The sequence below is a fragment of the Martes martes genome (assembly GCF_963455335.1).
Source record: "Martes martes genome assembly, chromosome: 2".
NCBI classification, from domain to species: Eukaryota; Metazoa; Chordata; class Mammalia; order Carnivora; family Mustelidae; genus Martes; species Martes martes.
The window spans coordinates 101,376,382-101,390,188 of NC_137889.1; the positions used below are offsets into that span (position 1 = coordinate 101,376,382).

A 13,807-nucleotide genomic window follows, 5' to 3' on the forward strand; every position below is an offset into this window, starting at 1 on the left:
CCCAAGGTACTGTAGCTGGTTATTGGCAGGGCTGAGAAAGAATTCTGGGACTAATCTCCAGTGCTATTTTTCCCTCTACATAATCGCTCTTTTTGCTCTAATTTTGTCGTGTTATATTATTAGTAGGCTGTACATCTATCTGGGTAAAATGCCAAGTATATTATGTCAGGGTCCCAATATGAAGCAGACAGAACTAAAAGTTTACAGAGCTGAAAGAATTTTATTAAAGAGAGTAACATTCTCAGAGATGTACCAAAGGTCAAGAAAACTGATAGAATGTGGTGACTACAGATGCAGGGATCTCATAGCACTTCTAGGGCTATGGGGCTAAAACAGTAGTACAGACCTCTACAGCTATAACCATAGAAGAAAAGCCCACTGACAACACCTGGGATGTAGAATATCAGCGCCACTTCATCCAGGAGAAAGCAGGAAAATGAACATCCACCTTCTCTCTCCTCCCAATCTCTAACTTTCCACTGGGTCTTCTCACTGGCCAAATCCAACAGAAACCATATAGAGGCAAGCCTCCCGGGGCAGAAAGAGAAGACAATTAGTAAGTCTTAAGCAGAAAGGAAAAGAAATATTATACCAAGTTTCCTTTTACATAAGCACGTAAAAAAAAAAAAATCTGTAGTCACAGAAATGTCAAGGACGTTGAAAATGTCAATCAATCATTTGAGGACAGTCAAAACCATTTTGGAAAACATCTCTACTTCTAATGTTTTCATAAGCCCTTTACCTTAATTGTTCTTTTTCATTTTTTTATTACAAAAAAATGTCTATGTTAGTAATTTTTCGTTAAGAAGATACAGCTAATGAAGTACAATGACAACAGGATTCAATTCCCAGGAGACCTAACATTTTTTCATATCCACCAGGAAGGATCTTTTAATTTATTAAAAGAATGTCTTTCTTGATATGATTAAAAATCAATCCAAAGTGTCATCATTGAGCATTCAGAACAATTTACCAAGGTTTTTTCATTCGGATTTTAAAATGTCATGGTCCTACTTGTGTGAAATCTCAGACTGAGGAAATATAAACTGCGCAAAGGCATAATAAGCCTATACTGTCGTCCAGATCCTAGTGAACTCACACATTATACCTCATAAGCTAATTGTTTTATTTCACATTTCACTTGGTATACTCTGATCAAAAACAACTTGTGCCATCAAGAAGGTGGTAGGTTGGAACAATTTGCTTTTCCTACCTGTTCTCAGAAATGCTTAAAACTTAATATTGATCCAGGGCACATACCTGGCTCAGTTGGTGGAGCATGCAACTCTTGATCTTAGGGTCAGAATTCATGCCCCATGTTGAGCATAGAGCCTACTTAAAAAAAAAAATCTGGAAAACTTGATGTCAAACTTTTATAGTTTCAGATTGCAGAGTAATACACTCAGGTTTTTCAAAATAAAATTGTTGCAGAATTATCACACAAACATGTCCCAGCTTAATTGCTTATCCCTTAGAGGCTTTTTAAATGGCTATATCATGGTGAATTATGCTGGCAAAAGAAAGATGGTTCATTTATAAAGTTCATATAAATGACGCATTGGGAAAGGGCTTTTTGTTTTGGTTGATAAAAGTTAATCAAATGCAAGATGGCATAGAACAATTCAGCATAAATCTTCCACAGAGCACCGCTTACATCTCCCAACTCCCAGGTAGGGAGAACATTTATCTGATGCTTTTCTAAACTGTCCCAATAAATCTTTGATTAGGAGAATCTTATCAAAGTAGGTATGAATGACTTGTTTTCCAGAACTCTTCTAGTAAATATATTATAAATGGCATTTGAACTCTTTAATAGCCTGAAAACGGAGACATTTAAAACCTAAGTGAAAATCACAAATGAGTCAAAGCTGGGAAGGATTTCCTCAATTGCAGTTTTCTCTTCATACCAGAGAACCTGCCACAAGGCAAAGGGAAAGAAACATAGCAAGTTCAGGTTTCACAATGCTCTCAAACTACTAGATTTCAGTTGCTTTAAGACCTAGATTGGATAACAGATGTTTTAGTGGTAGGGCCTATAAGATCAGTGACAAAAACTCTATTGCTATTAATTTCAGGTACTGTCTGAAGTCTGAGACGAAGCACTAATTTCAAATGTAACTTTCTCTTCCTCAATTGATAACCCTCAAAAGGAAACTGGAGCTTTCTTAACTAAGCGGGAGCCAATGACTGGTACTTGAGGGCAGTCATGTCTACCTCTGACAGCAGTTCGTGCCTAGGACAAGCAGGCTGTGACCATACTTTCGTGCCTGACCACATGACGTCAAATTATTCCTGTTTTAAAAGTTGTCCAGTGGGCATTTTGACATAATATGTGCCCTTTCACATGGGACCATATGAATTGAAATAGGTCCATGATGCCAAAAGATATTCTGATATCTATTTCTTGGCATTTTGGTTTTTTTGGACTAGAAACCTATAAGACTGTTGCTTGTCACAATGCCTGGCAATGAAGACCTGTGTGTCCACTTCCTTTTGTGCTCCTTCATGATTCCAGTGCTAGGTCCAAATATTCCAAATGTGATGATGATGATGATGATGATGATGATGATGATTATAGTGGCTACCACTTATCAGAGGTTTTCTGTGTGCTTAGGATATCTTTCTCATCTATTATATTGAAGTTATACAACAAGTCCTTGGAGTGGGTCATGCTATTGGTGAGTAAACCAAGATTTAGAGGACTTAAGGAACTTAACAGAGGTTACATTATCTGTAAATGACCTGCATGGAATCTGAACTCAGTTTTGTCTAACTCTGAAACACATTCTTTCCATTGCTCATTTCTTATTAAACTGATAAAGGTACTAGGTGTTAAGATTTCTGATTCCAGATATAACAAAGTGCAGTAATATAAACATTCTCACCTACAAGACTGAGATTTAAAGAAATCAACCAAATGCCTATTTTAAAAACCTGAAAATTTCAGAAACGTTGTAATATTCCCTTAGATTTACTTTTGTCCTTAGGTCTGATGGAAATAGACTATGTCCAAATATAATTCTTAATCTGTGGATTCAAACAAGGTGGTCCCAATATGCAACTCTGGATGGCACAAAGATGCTCTTACCTGAAGCATGATCTCACCAAACCATTACAATTGTTTGTTATTTGTTTAAAGTGTAAAAAAAAATTAACAAGACATTAAATCTTCTTAGCAACTATACTTCATTTAAAGCCCCTTTCTTTGCATGTAATTTATTTAATTAAAAAAAAACAGTGCTTGCATTTTGAGGACTAACTACAAAGGAAAAGAGCTAACAGGTCATGATAAATAAAAACACCCTTATGTTTGTATTGTATGGTTTGACTGCAGAATAAAAAAAAAAAAAAACAAATAACATTACTTACCAACAGTATTTACAGAGGTTCTATATATCTTTAAAAAGCAGAGTAACAATTCTCTACTTTTCTCTCTCCCATTGCATTTAATTAAAATATGATCTTTTCTAAATTGACTGAGTCACTTGGCTCTGCTCTGTATATTTCAGGCTCCATGCATAAATTCTTGACCAGATTTCCATTTGGGGAGGAGTAACCATTTTGCAATCTAATTTCCTTCCAGCAGAATGCCTCTGGTCCTTTGTCAATACTCAGGCTGAAAAAAAATGAGATCTCCAAGGGTCTAGCACTGTCCATACAGATGAACTCTCGGGTTAATCTTCTTGATTACTTTCTCTCCCCCACCTCCACGCCCTCCACCAGGAGACTTTGCATATGGACAATTTCTCCTCAGAGGGATAAGGATTACATACTATCATTCCCAGTGAGTCCAGCCTTTGCCACACATGCTTAATGCCAAATTTCATCAGACGAATTCAAATCTCTTAGCCAGAATTATAGTCCAAGGGATTTTTCTGTTGGACAAGAATCTGGGCTAGTGATTTCAAATTTCAATCTCATTGCTTTCAGGTGCCATGACTATTAGTGTTGGAAAACTTATACAGATCATTTAGGTCACTGCCCTCATTTTCCAAGCAATGACACTGAAATCCAGATAGGTGAAATCTAAATGTCATAAATGATTTAGGGATAAAACCTGGACCACGGTCCTGATAATACGTGTCCAACCATTTCTCTACATAACAGTCCTGCCTCATACACATGACTCTTCTCGTTAAAAACAAACAAACAAAAAAGAAAACTATATTCACTTTTAATCCACTGAGATGAGTGAACTGAACGATTACTCTTATATTTCATCTATACTAAAATACATTTTTCCATTTTTTAATATCTCTAAACTAGTGAGAAGTCTCACAGGCACTGGTATCTCAAAGCTGCTCTTAGCCTGGTGTCAGTAAAGATGTAAGTGTCATTACCCATTCATACACACACTTGGCTGATATTCTAATAACATAACTGGACAACCACAACCCTGTGATCCTTGACTGAACTTTTGAGGAATCAATATAATACTTAGTTGTTGAGTTTTATTGACTTTCTCTGATAATATCAAGAAATAGACAACATCAAAACTTGAAAGATAGGTATGTGCAGCTTGGATGAAAATTCCCCAAACGACAGTGAAGTACACTTGAAAGAATCACTGCATCAACATTGGTCTTAGCAGCACGGAGAACCACACTGTGGGAAACCACAGGCCTCAACAGGCGAGCTAAAGTATGATTCAAAATAGTCAGAATCTGCAAAGCCTTAGGAGGAGCTTAACTAATATATTCAGCATATATATTCCATTTTATACACGTATAAGAGTGCTGTATAACCGGAATCTTCTAGAAGAAATTTAAAAATTATTTTCAGTAAATTTAAAATAGAAATGTAAATCACAGTTCACTTTTTCAGTGTTTTATTTTTTTATTTTTTTTTTACTGTTAAATAGAATAAGGATGTATCTTATAATTAATGGCAATTTGGATTTCATAAAAATAATGTGTATATTTACTTTATAAGAAAGATTTATTTATTTATTTGAGAGAGAGAGCACCAGGAGTGTGGAGGGGGGGAGGGGGGCAATGATGTAATAAAAATAATGCCTATAGGAAAAACATATCACAGCGTGGAGGTGGGGCATAATGAAGGAAGGGGCAAACTGGAGTCTGGAAGATTGAAAAGAAGGTAGTTCTGAGTATGTGACTAGGGCACAGGCAGCAGCAATAGAGGAGAAAGAAGAAGATACATGATGGTTCCCATGTATACATTCTGGGTGACTAAAAAAATCTTAGCATCACTGATAAAGAAATGAGAGAAGTAAGGCAGATTGCTGAGAAATTAAGAAAGACTATTTACGAAAATGGGAAAGCCTCATGAGTAGGAGTTTCAAAAGTCTCCGGAAAAAAAATCCTTCAATCTCTAGATAAGTAACTTTTTTTTTTTTTTTTTTTTTTTTTTTTGAGAGAGAGAGAGAGAGAGAGAGCACCTGCATGGAGAGACAGGGGCAGAGGGAGAGAGAGAATCCATGTTGGACGTGGAGCCTGATGTGGGGCTCCATCTCATGACCCTGAGATCGTGACCTGAGCTGAAATCAGGAGTCAGACACTTAACGGATTGAGCCACTACAGGTGTCCCTCTAAATAATTAATTCTTATAACAAAAAGCAGTATTATATTTTATAAAAGAAACCAACAAGCTCAGGATGGCCAGAGGAAATGTTGGTGATTAGCCTAAACAGAATAACCATTTCATAAATGTTGAAGAAATGAGAAATAAAAATGTAAAGCACTGGTTCACTCTATCTGCTCTACTTTATGCCAAAAGCTTGACTGTATACCTGTTATTCTCTCAATGGAATATACTGTGACCTCATCTCATGTTAAGTGTGAATTTAGTATTCTCTTAAGTAATGACAAGTTGCATTTCCTCTCAACATAGGGCAGGCAGGAGTTCGGTCGGATCAAGTGTGCTGCCGGGGACCTGGAATGGGACCACCCCGTGATGGAGGACAGGTATTGGGGCCTGAGAGAGAGGTAAGAAAAGGAGATGCAGCTGCACCACTGGCAGGAAGCCCAGCCTGACAGCCCAGTAGATGGCAGGAAAGACGGCGAGCATGTAGGTAGTGCCAGTCGATGTTAAGCCGAAAAGTGTCCCATCAGCAGGTCAGGAACAAAGGGAATTCCCCCAGGCAAGCAGGAGGCCTCAGGAAGGCTGCCAGCAGATGGAAGGTGCTCAAATTCCTTGGTGGAGAATGCACTACCTAGATGAGCCATAGTAAAAGTACAGCCTGACTCAAATTACAGGTTTCAGGTAGACAGAGAGAAATAAGGATCCAGCTTCAAGAACAGGAACAGAAGAGAAATACCAAACTTCTGGAATAAGATGGCTACAAATACTGCAACACAAGGCATCAGAACTCTGCATAAAACAGAAACATTATACTGTTTTCAAGGAACCTATCATGTAATGGAAACTCCTACCTAATAGGATCAAGCTGTTTAATCTCCCCAAACCTCCGTTTCCTTGCCTATAACATGGGGACAGTTATATTTCCTACCGTTAGTTCTAAGATACACTGTTCAGTGAAAAAGAAAACCACAAAATTATATTTGTTCTATGATTCTATTTATATTAAAATTCTGCATCCAAGCTTTTTTGTGAGCATATGTACGCACACATACACACAGTCACACGCATACCGGATCTGGAAGGAAACACATTCCAGTACTGTTAATGGTAACCATGGAGAAGAGAATGGGAGGGGTACCTTCAGTTTTATTATAAACAGTTCTGTTTCTTTAAATATTTTGCAATATGCATACATTAGTATATGACTTCTCAAAGAAAACACAGCTTAAAATATCTAGCTCAAAGGAGTATCATGAGGTTTCAACAAAATTGTGTACGTTCCTGAGGTGTGAAACACAGGGACAGTCGCAGAGGTAGATCTCCACAAATGACAGTACTGTTGCCATTGTCACTGTTGCTGCTGTCATTAGAGGGGGAAGTGGAAGAGGTCCACAGAATCTTTAAGAACAGCAAAAGGAAAACGAAGGCAAAAGCACAGTTAGGAGCATAAACAAGCTATATTTAGACATCCTCACGGAGAGGACTGTGAAGTGACTGATGTGTGGTAAGCAGGACAGAGTCCACCTGGGCAAGTTCCATGGCAATGAAGCTGACGGAACAGAATCCCGAGGGCAGGAAGAGGTGTGGTTTGCCAGCACCATGCGGCATGAGAATTATCAAAGTGGGTTGGAGGAGCTGAAAATCTCAGGCTGCCAACACATGGAAGTCCACTTTCATGTTCAGATCCTGTCAGAGCCTTTCTCTTCTGAGATGAAAAAATCCAGCAAGCCGTGAGAAGGTTGGATAGAGGCCTTCCGTGTGGCAGGGATAAGGAAGAGAGAAAAATGTGGGTGGATTTATAGAGGTTGCCATCTTTCCCCAGGTGCTCTGCGAAGAACTGGGCTAGCGTTGTAGGAGGTTAGCCAACAGGAGAGGAGAGGAGAGCCCTAGCTGCTATAGCACCTTGTACAAGAGATCCAGTCACTGGGGCTTTGTTTATGTGAGGTCGAAATACTTCATCCAAGTCCACCACACTACCATTTCCTTCTTGGGGGGTGGTGGCAATCTGGGACCGTGCTGCCCCCAACTACCTGCCCAGCAGGGAGCTTCATGTGTCCACTAGTGGGCTTCATTGTCTATTCTTTCTGCTTTCTCAGAGCAGCTCTATTGGGCAAGCCTACTGTGGTGTTGTGGACCACCTGTTAGTGTCGCCCACAAATTCATGTGTTGAATCCCCAACCCCCAATGGGAAGGTAATAGGAGATGTGGCCTTCAGGAGGTAATCAAGTTATGTATTAGTCAGAGTTTTCTAAAGAAACAGCACAGAAATATTAGAGAGAGAGAGAGATGGAAAGAGAGAGAGGGCGTCTGGATGGCTCAGTGGGTTAAAGCCTCTGTCTTCAGCTCAGGTCATGATTCCAGGGTCCTGGGATTGAGCCCCGCATCAGGCTCTCTGCTCAGCAGGGAGCCTGCTTCCCTTCCTCTCTCTCTGCCTACTTGTGATCTCTGTCTGTCAAATAAAGAAATAAAATCTTTAAAAAGAAAAGAGAGAGAGAGATTTATTATAGGAAATGGCTCACATGATTGTGGAAACCAAGTCCATAATCTGCTGTCTGGAATTCAGTCTGAGTTCAAAGGCCTAAAAACCAGGAGCACCAATGTCTGAGGGCAGAAGATGGACATCTTGGTTCAGGCAGAGAGTGAATTTGCCCTTTCTTTGCCTTTTTGCTCTATTGAGGCCCTCAAGAGATCTGATGACATTCACTGGCATTGGTGAGACTACTCTTCTTTACTCAGTCTATCAATTCAAATGCTGGTCTCTTCCAGAAACATTCTCACAGACACACTGAGAAATAATGTTTTACCAGCTATCTGGAGCATCACTTAACCCAATTGGACTGACACATCATAGGTCACTAGGGTGGAGCCCTCCTGTTGAGATCAGTGCTCTTAGAAGAAGAGCCATGAGAGCACTTCCTTTCTCTGGGTCATGTGAGGACACAGCAAGAGACAGTCATCTGCAAACCAGGATGTGGGTTCTCACCAGACACGGAATCTGCTTGCAACTTGATCTTGAACTTCTCAGAACTGTACAAAATGGCTTTTTGTTGTTTAATCCACCTAGTCCCTGGTAATCTGTTATTGTAGCCCCAGCATTCTAGGATGTGGGGAGTATGGGTTTCTGTTCCTGATCATCCACAAGGGTCTCTGAGTTTGTACTACTATCCTCAGGACCCTTAACTGAGCTTTTGTGACCTACCACCTATGACACCAGCACAACTGCTAGTGAACTGGTAGTCAAGGCTCCCTAGTTCTCCTAAGCCTAAGTTGGTCCTTTTCTTGGTCATTAGAGTGCCCTACTGAAAAATGAGCTCATACAGCTTTTTATTCACACTTTCTTCCTTGGATCACAGGCTATTCCATGGCTTTCTTTCCCCCAGACTCTCCCATCTTAGCCTCATGACTTCTCGCTCTGCAGTTTCCAGGTCACTGGAAGCTTCTCCCTGTGTCAGCATTCTGAGCTTCTCATGCAATGTGCATCTCAGGGGTGCCCATTCATCCAAGGGATCCACATGGGGTCATTCACTGGCTGGTGGTAGGTGCATTCCTCAGCACACTGAGCTCCTCTTGGACAAAAGCAGAATAGTCATTGAGAACCCCTCTCAGCACACTGCCCAGCGCTCTTTGAAGATAGGCTCTGACTTCTTCTACCTCACTATACCAGCGCATATCAAGCCCACATGCAGATGATCAGAAAGGTGGAAAAATGCCTGCGGGAGCAGGGATTCTGAAGTCCCAATCTTAAGTCATGTAAACCAAAACTGAGCACAATCTGTGAGGCAGGAAACAGTCAAAATGAAGATACACAGCTGAGGCCAGCCAGATAGGCCACAGAATAATAACATGGGAAGGAAGCAAGTATGCACCAAGGAGTGCCTTGCAGAGAAGCTTAGGGCATGAGAATGGGACCTCAGGGGCAGGGCTTAGGTGAGAAGGAAGGTGATCTGGGCTTCTGTACTATTACATCCTAATTAAGGGAAGTTAGTCGGCTTTCTCAAGCCTGACACTGAGGAATACCAGACCCTGTAGTGCTTTTTTTGGGCTGCTATAACAAAATACCACAAGTGACTGAAACAATGGAAATTTACCTTCTCACAGTTCTGGAGGCTGGAAGTCCAAAATCAAGATGCCAGCAACATGGGTTTCTGTGTGTGTGTGTCTGTGTGTGTGTGTCTGTGTGTGTGTGTGTGTGTGTGTGTGTGTAAACCTTGTATTCTTCATGGTTCAAGTCTGTTTTGAGAAGATGTAACATTTTTATTTATGCTTTGGATTAGCCTTTGTGCTGTATTAAAAGAGGGAGATATGAACTTGTTACTTTACCAAAGTTCAATGAAGCAGATTCAAGTCAAAAGTTAAATCGTAGGTATTTTCCACCACACCAAAAACTGACTTCCAGTACTAGGCACTGGAGGCAGAACTCCAACAGGAAACTGCCTCAGGTCAGGAAGAGGGCAGAGTCTACCTGGAGGACAAAGGGCCTGGAAGTTTCCACAGCCTGATTTTACCCATTTGCTAAGGTCCCCTAGAAAACAGGGTTGATGAATTATAATATTGCACAGGTCTCTTACTTGTGTGTTCCTAACTGTTTCACACAGTAAATTACTGCCCTGAATATGGAGTATGCAGTTTGGGGTCAGACAAGCAAATTCTAGATCAGTCAGGGTTTCAGACAACTCCCATCTGAAAAATCTAAGATCTCAATCTCCATCTGGAACATTCCTTGTGATCCCTACAGAGCAAGAGCCCAGATCCATGATTTAGAGGGATAAAACAAAACAAAAAGCCCATAGAAAGAACCCATGGCATAAAGGGAAATGACTGCAGACCATATGGTAAGCATGTTGCCAAGGGCTGAGTCAACATCCTCAATGAAAAGGTCCTACCCCTCTCTCCACTAGTAAGCAGTGGGAGCACTGGAGGCTGGAGTCCTAGCCCACATCTGCCCCTCTCAAGGTTCAGGAATGTTTCAGTCTTGATTAGCAGCCCTACTGTTGCATGTTGTAAGTATCCAGGTGATCTAAATAATAAATAAGACTGCATGGTTTTGAAGATAGATGGAACGTACTTTCCTGGTATGGAGAAAAGGACACCCATCCCTGTGTGCCAGAAACTGCTGTCATCAGCACAGTGCTATGGCATGCGTTATGCCATATTCTGAGCTGATGAGCTCAGAAAGCACCTCCCTCTCCCTTGCACAGGCAGACAGATAATGGTAGCACAAGGGTTGATTTAGTGTGCCTTAGTACAAGTGTTAGGGCTTGCCCATGGTGCTTTTAATGTTAAAGCCCAGACATTCTCCCAATTCTTCTTGAGTAATGACACCAGGAAAGTGACAGCTAAGTGGATGTCATATGCAAGCTCATCATCTGTCATCTCCGTGAGGCCAGCAACCGCTGCCAGACACAGCAACTTCCTTATCTGGAATCTTATCGTGGACTTCACTTCATCCACTTTGGCCATCACGTTCTCATTGTGGGTCAGCAAGGAAGGGAAGTTGCCAGCCTTATTCAGGTCCAGACCCAGGATTCATGGGATCTGCTTAATCAGAGATTCCAAAGCCAAAAAAGGCATCATACTTCTCATCCAACTTCTTGACTAATTTTTCATTCTTGTTGAGTTTTTTCAATACCTCAATGTCCAAGTAGGCAATATCCACAGCCTTGGCCTCATCACAGTGCTGCTGGTCTCCCAAAACACATATGGAGAACTTGAGGTGGGGATGCACTTAAGTCTGATGGTGTCCAAGAAGCATTTGGGGGCGCCTGGGTGGCTCAGTGGGTTAAGGCCTCTGCCTTCGACTCGGGTCATGGTCTCAGGATCCTGGGATCAAGCCCAACGTTGGGCTCTCTGCTCAGCGGGTAGCCTGTTTCCCCCCTCTCTCTGCCTGCCTCTCTGCCTACTTGTGATCTCGCTCTCTGTCAAATAAATAAATAAAATCTTTAAAAAAAAAAAAAAGAAGCATTTGTCCTTCTGAGTGTCCTAGTTCTTCAAGCTGATCTACAGCTCCACTGTCTTCAAAATCTTCTTGCTTTTGTACTGGTTGCTGTATGGGACTTCCCACATTGCCTTGTACACTGTGTCATAGGAGACTTTCCTGCTCATGGTGCCACATGACATAATGACGGAAGAGAAAACAACATAAGTTTCATTCTGAGGCCTCTTCTCTTGGATCATTCAAAACCATCATCTAGCTGCATACTCTCAATGCCCTTTCCTTGGTGTGTACACAGAAAGAGGGAATGAGGGAGCAAACACGGGTGTCTTTTCTCATAAAGGCACTAATCCTGTTGGACCAGGGCCTAACCTTATAACCCCATTTAACCTTTATTAGTTCCTTAAATGCACCATTTCCAAATACAGCCACACTGGGCTTTTGAACTTCAAGGTATGAATTTGGGGAGGATCCCGGGGGACACAAACATTCAGTTCATAATAGGCCCCTAAATAGGGTGGGTTTTCCCAAGAACTTACTAGTAATATTTGAGAATGCCTACAGGAAATTTAGAACCATAATTTGATTACTAGCATAATATATATTATTTGCTTTAATACTACAAGAATAAGGCTTTCCAAAGAATATCAGGGACGGGAAGACAGACCATTTACATGGGGCCACTTTCCTAAGGAAAGGAATTAGCATGAGAGGGACTGGATAATGCTTCCTGTAGAACAGAAGTCAGAAAAGGGATCAAGTGTTGGAAGGGTGAAGTTTGGGGGGAAATGGAGAGGTGTCGCCAGAGAACTGGGAGAAGTATGTGCAATGTGTGGTGTTCTACTCCCCAGCTCTTTCTTTATAAGATCACAAGTCTATCTGGATTTTCTTATGAAACACAAAGAAGGGGCCAAGCCAGCAATTATTTACAACCAGGAAAGTACCACCCTTATAGGAGGTAGGGAGTAATGTGTGGCTGGCAGCATTTTAGATTGTCATAGATTTGTCACAGATTTGTCATAGATTTGTCACAACCACAAAGCACCATTTAAAAAGGCTTAATGTCCAAAGTGCAAGGGATGGTCCCATGGATTGAAGAGAAGTGTTTTCCAAATTTCAATCAGTTTAGTCTAAATTTTCCTGTCTCTGAGGAGTACCTGAGCCCCTGGGTCACCGTTATTTGTCTATTCATTGACTCATACATACATTCACTAAATTCCTACTAAGTATAGAAAAGGTGGGATAAACTAACATGAGCAATACATGGAGATTGCTTTCAGGAAATTCATACTCTAAACGCACAATTAAATATGATGCTCTATGATATGCACTGTAGTAGTTGTATAAATCGAGCAATAAGACAATGATTAATTCAAACTGCGTAAGAATAGAGAGGAGTGCATCAGAGAAAATACATTCAAGCTGGGCTAGAAAGGATGATTCGAATACCAGCAAGTTGTCATTGCAGAAGTGAGGGAGAAGGCAATTTGGTTAGAAGGAGCAAGCAGCACAAAGACACGGAGGCATGAAAGGATGGATATGTTGTGCGTCACGTAGCAGAAGATATGAAGTATAATTTTGGTAGGTGAGACAAGAAAGACGGGTTGTGATGGGATTGTGAAAATCCTTGTAAGTCATTCTAAGAAGCTGGATTTCAATCTGTAGGAAATGGAGACCTATCAAAGAATCCAATCCAGATAAATGCCATAATTATTTGTAACTTAAAAAACAGCTCACAGCAAGGAAGAGGATAAAAGGAGGAAGACTATTTGAGTGCACTGCATAGTGCAGAGGAGAAAAGATAAAGAGAGTGGGAAAGGAGAAAGTAGAATCCAGAAGAATAGAGATAGGTATTTCAGAGCTGGAGTCAACATTCTCCATGTACTGTGGGGAAGTTAATTAAAAACAGTCTTTGTGTGTGTGTGGGGGGGGGGTACCAGGTTTCTGTGACACCAGTTAAAAGTAAAATTTAGCGATATAACTCTTTCCAATATTGGCATTTTATGGACTTATAGAAGACCAAATGAGGAAAGAAAAACAGAAAGCAATTTATTGTAACAAAAGCTACATGAACTTGTGTTAATTATGGATAAATATTTACTTCATCAGCTATGAGCTTACCCTTCTAACATTTCCCTGAAGAACCGGCTGGGTAAAATCTACTGTGTTCCCAACATGCCATTGGGCTTTAGAGATAAATTCTCTCTCAAGGTAAGGAGATTTCAACATACAGCAATAACTCTGAAATTTCTTTCTCTACCAATTTGGTCTCGCACTTACTTGTTATGTTTTCCTATAATCGGGACATGACCCATCTGTTCAATAATGCGTTAG

General features: G+C 40.8%; 1 pseudogene across 1 annotated transcript; it reads right to left on the minus strand.

Moving 5' to 3' along the window:
* Nucleotides 1–10,792: 10,792 nt before the first annotated feature.
* LOC308338313 (large ribosomal subunit protein uL1-like) lies at nt 10,793–11,643 on the minus strand (annotated as a pseudogene). Its single transcript has 2 exons — nt 11,543–11,643; nt 10,793–11,272 (listed from the first exon to the last, which is right to left on the minus strand). The product of its transcript is annotated as a large ribosomal subunit protein uL1-like (transcript).
* Nucleotides 11,644–13,807: the final 2,164 nt, after the last annotated feature.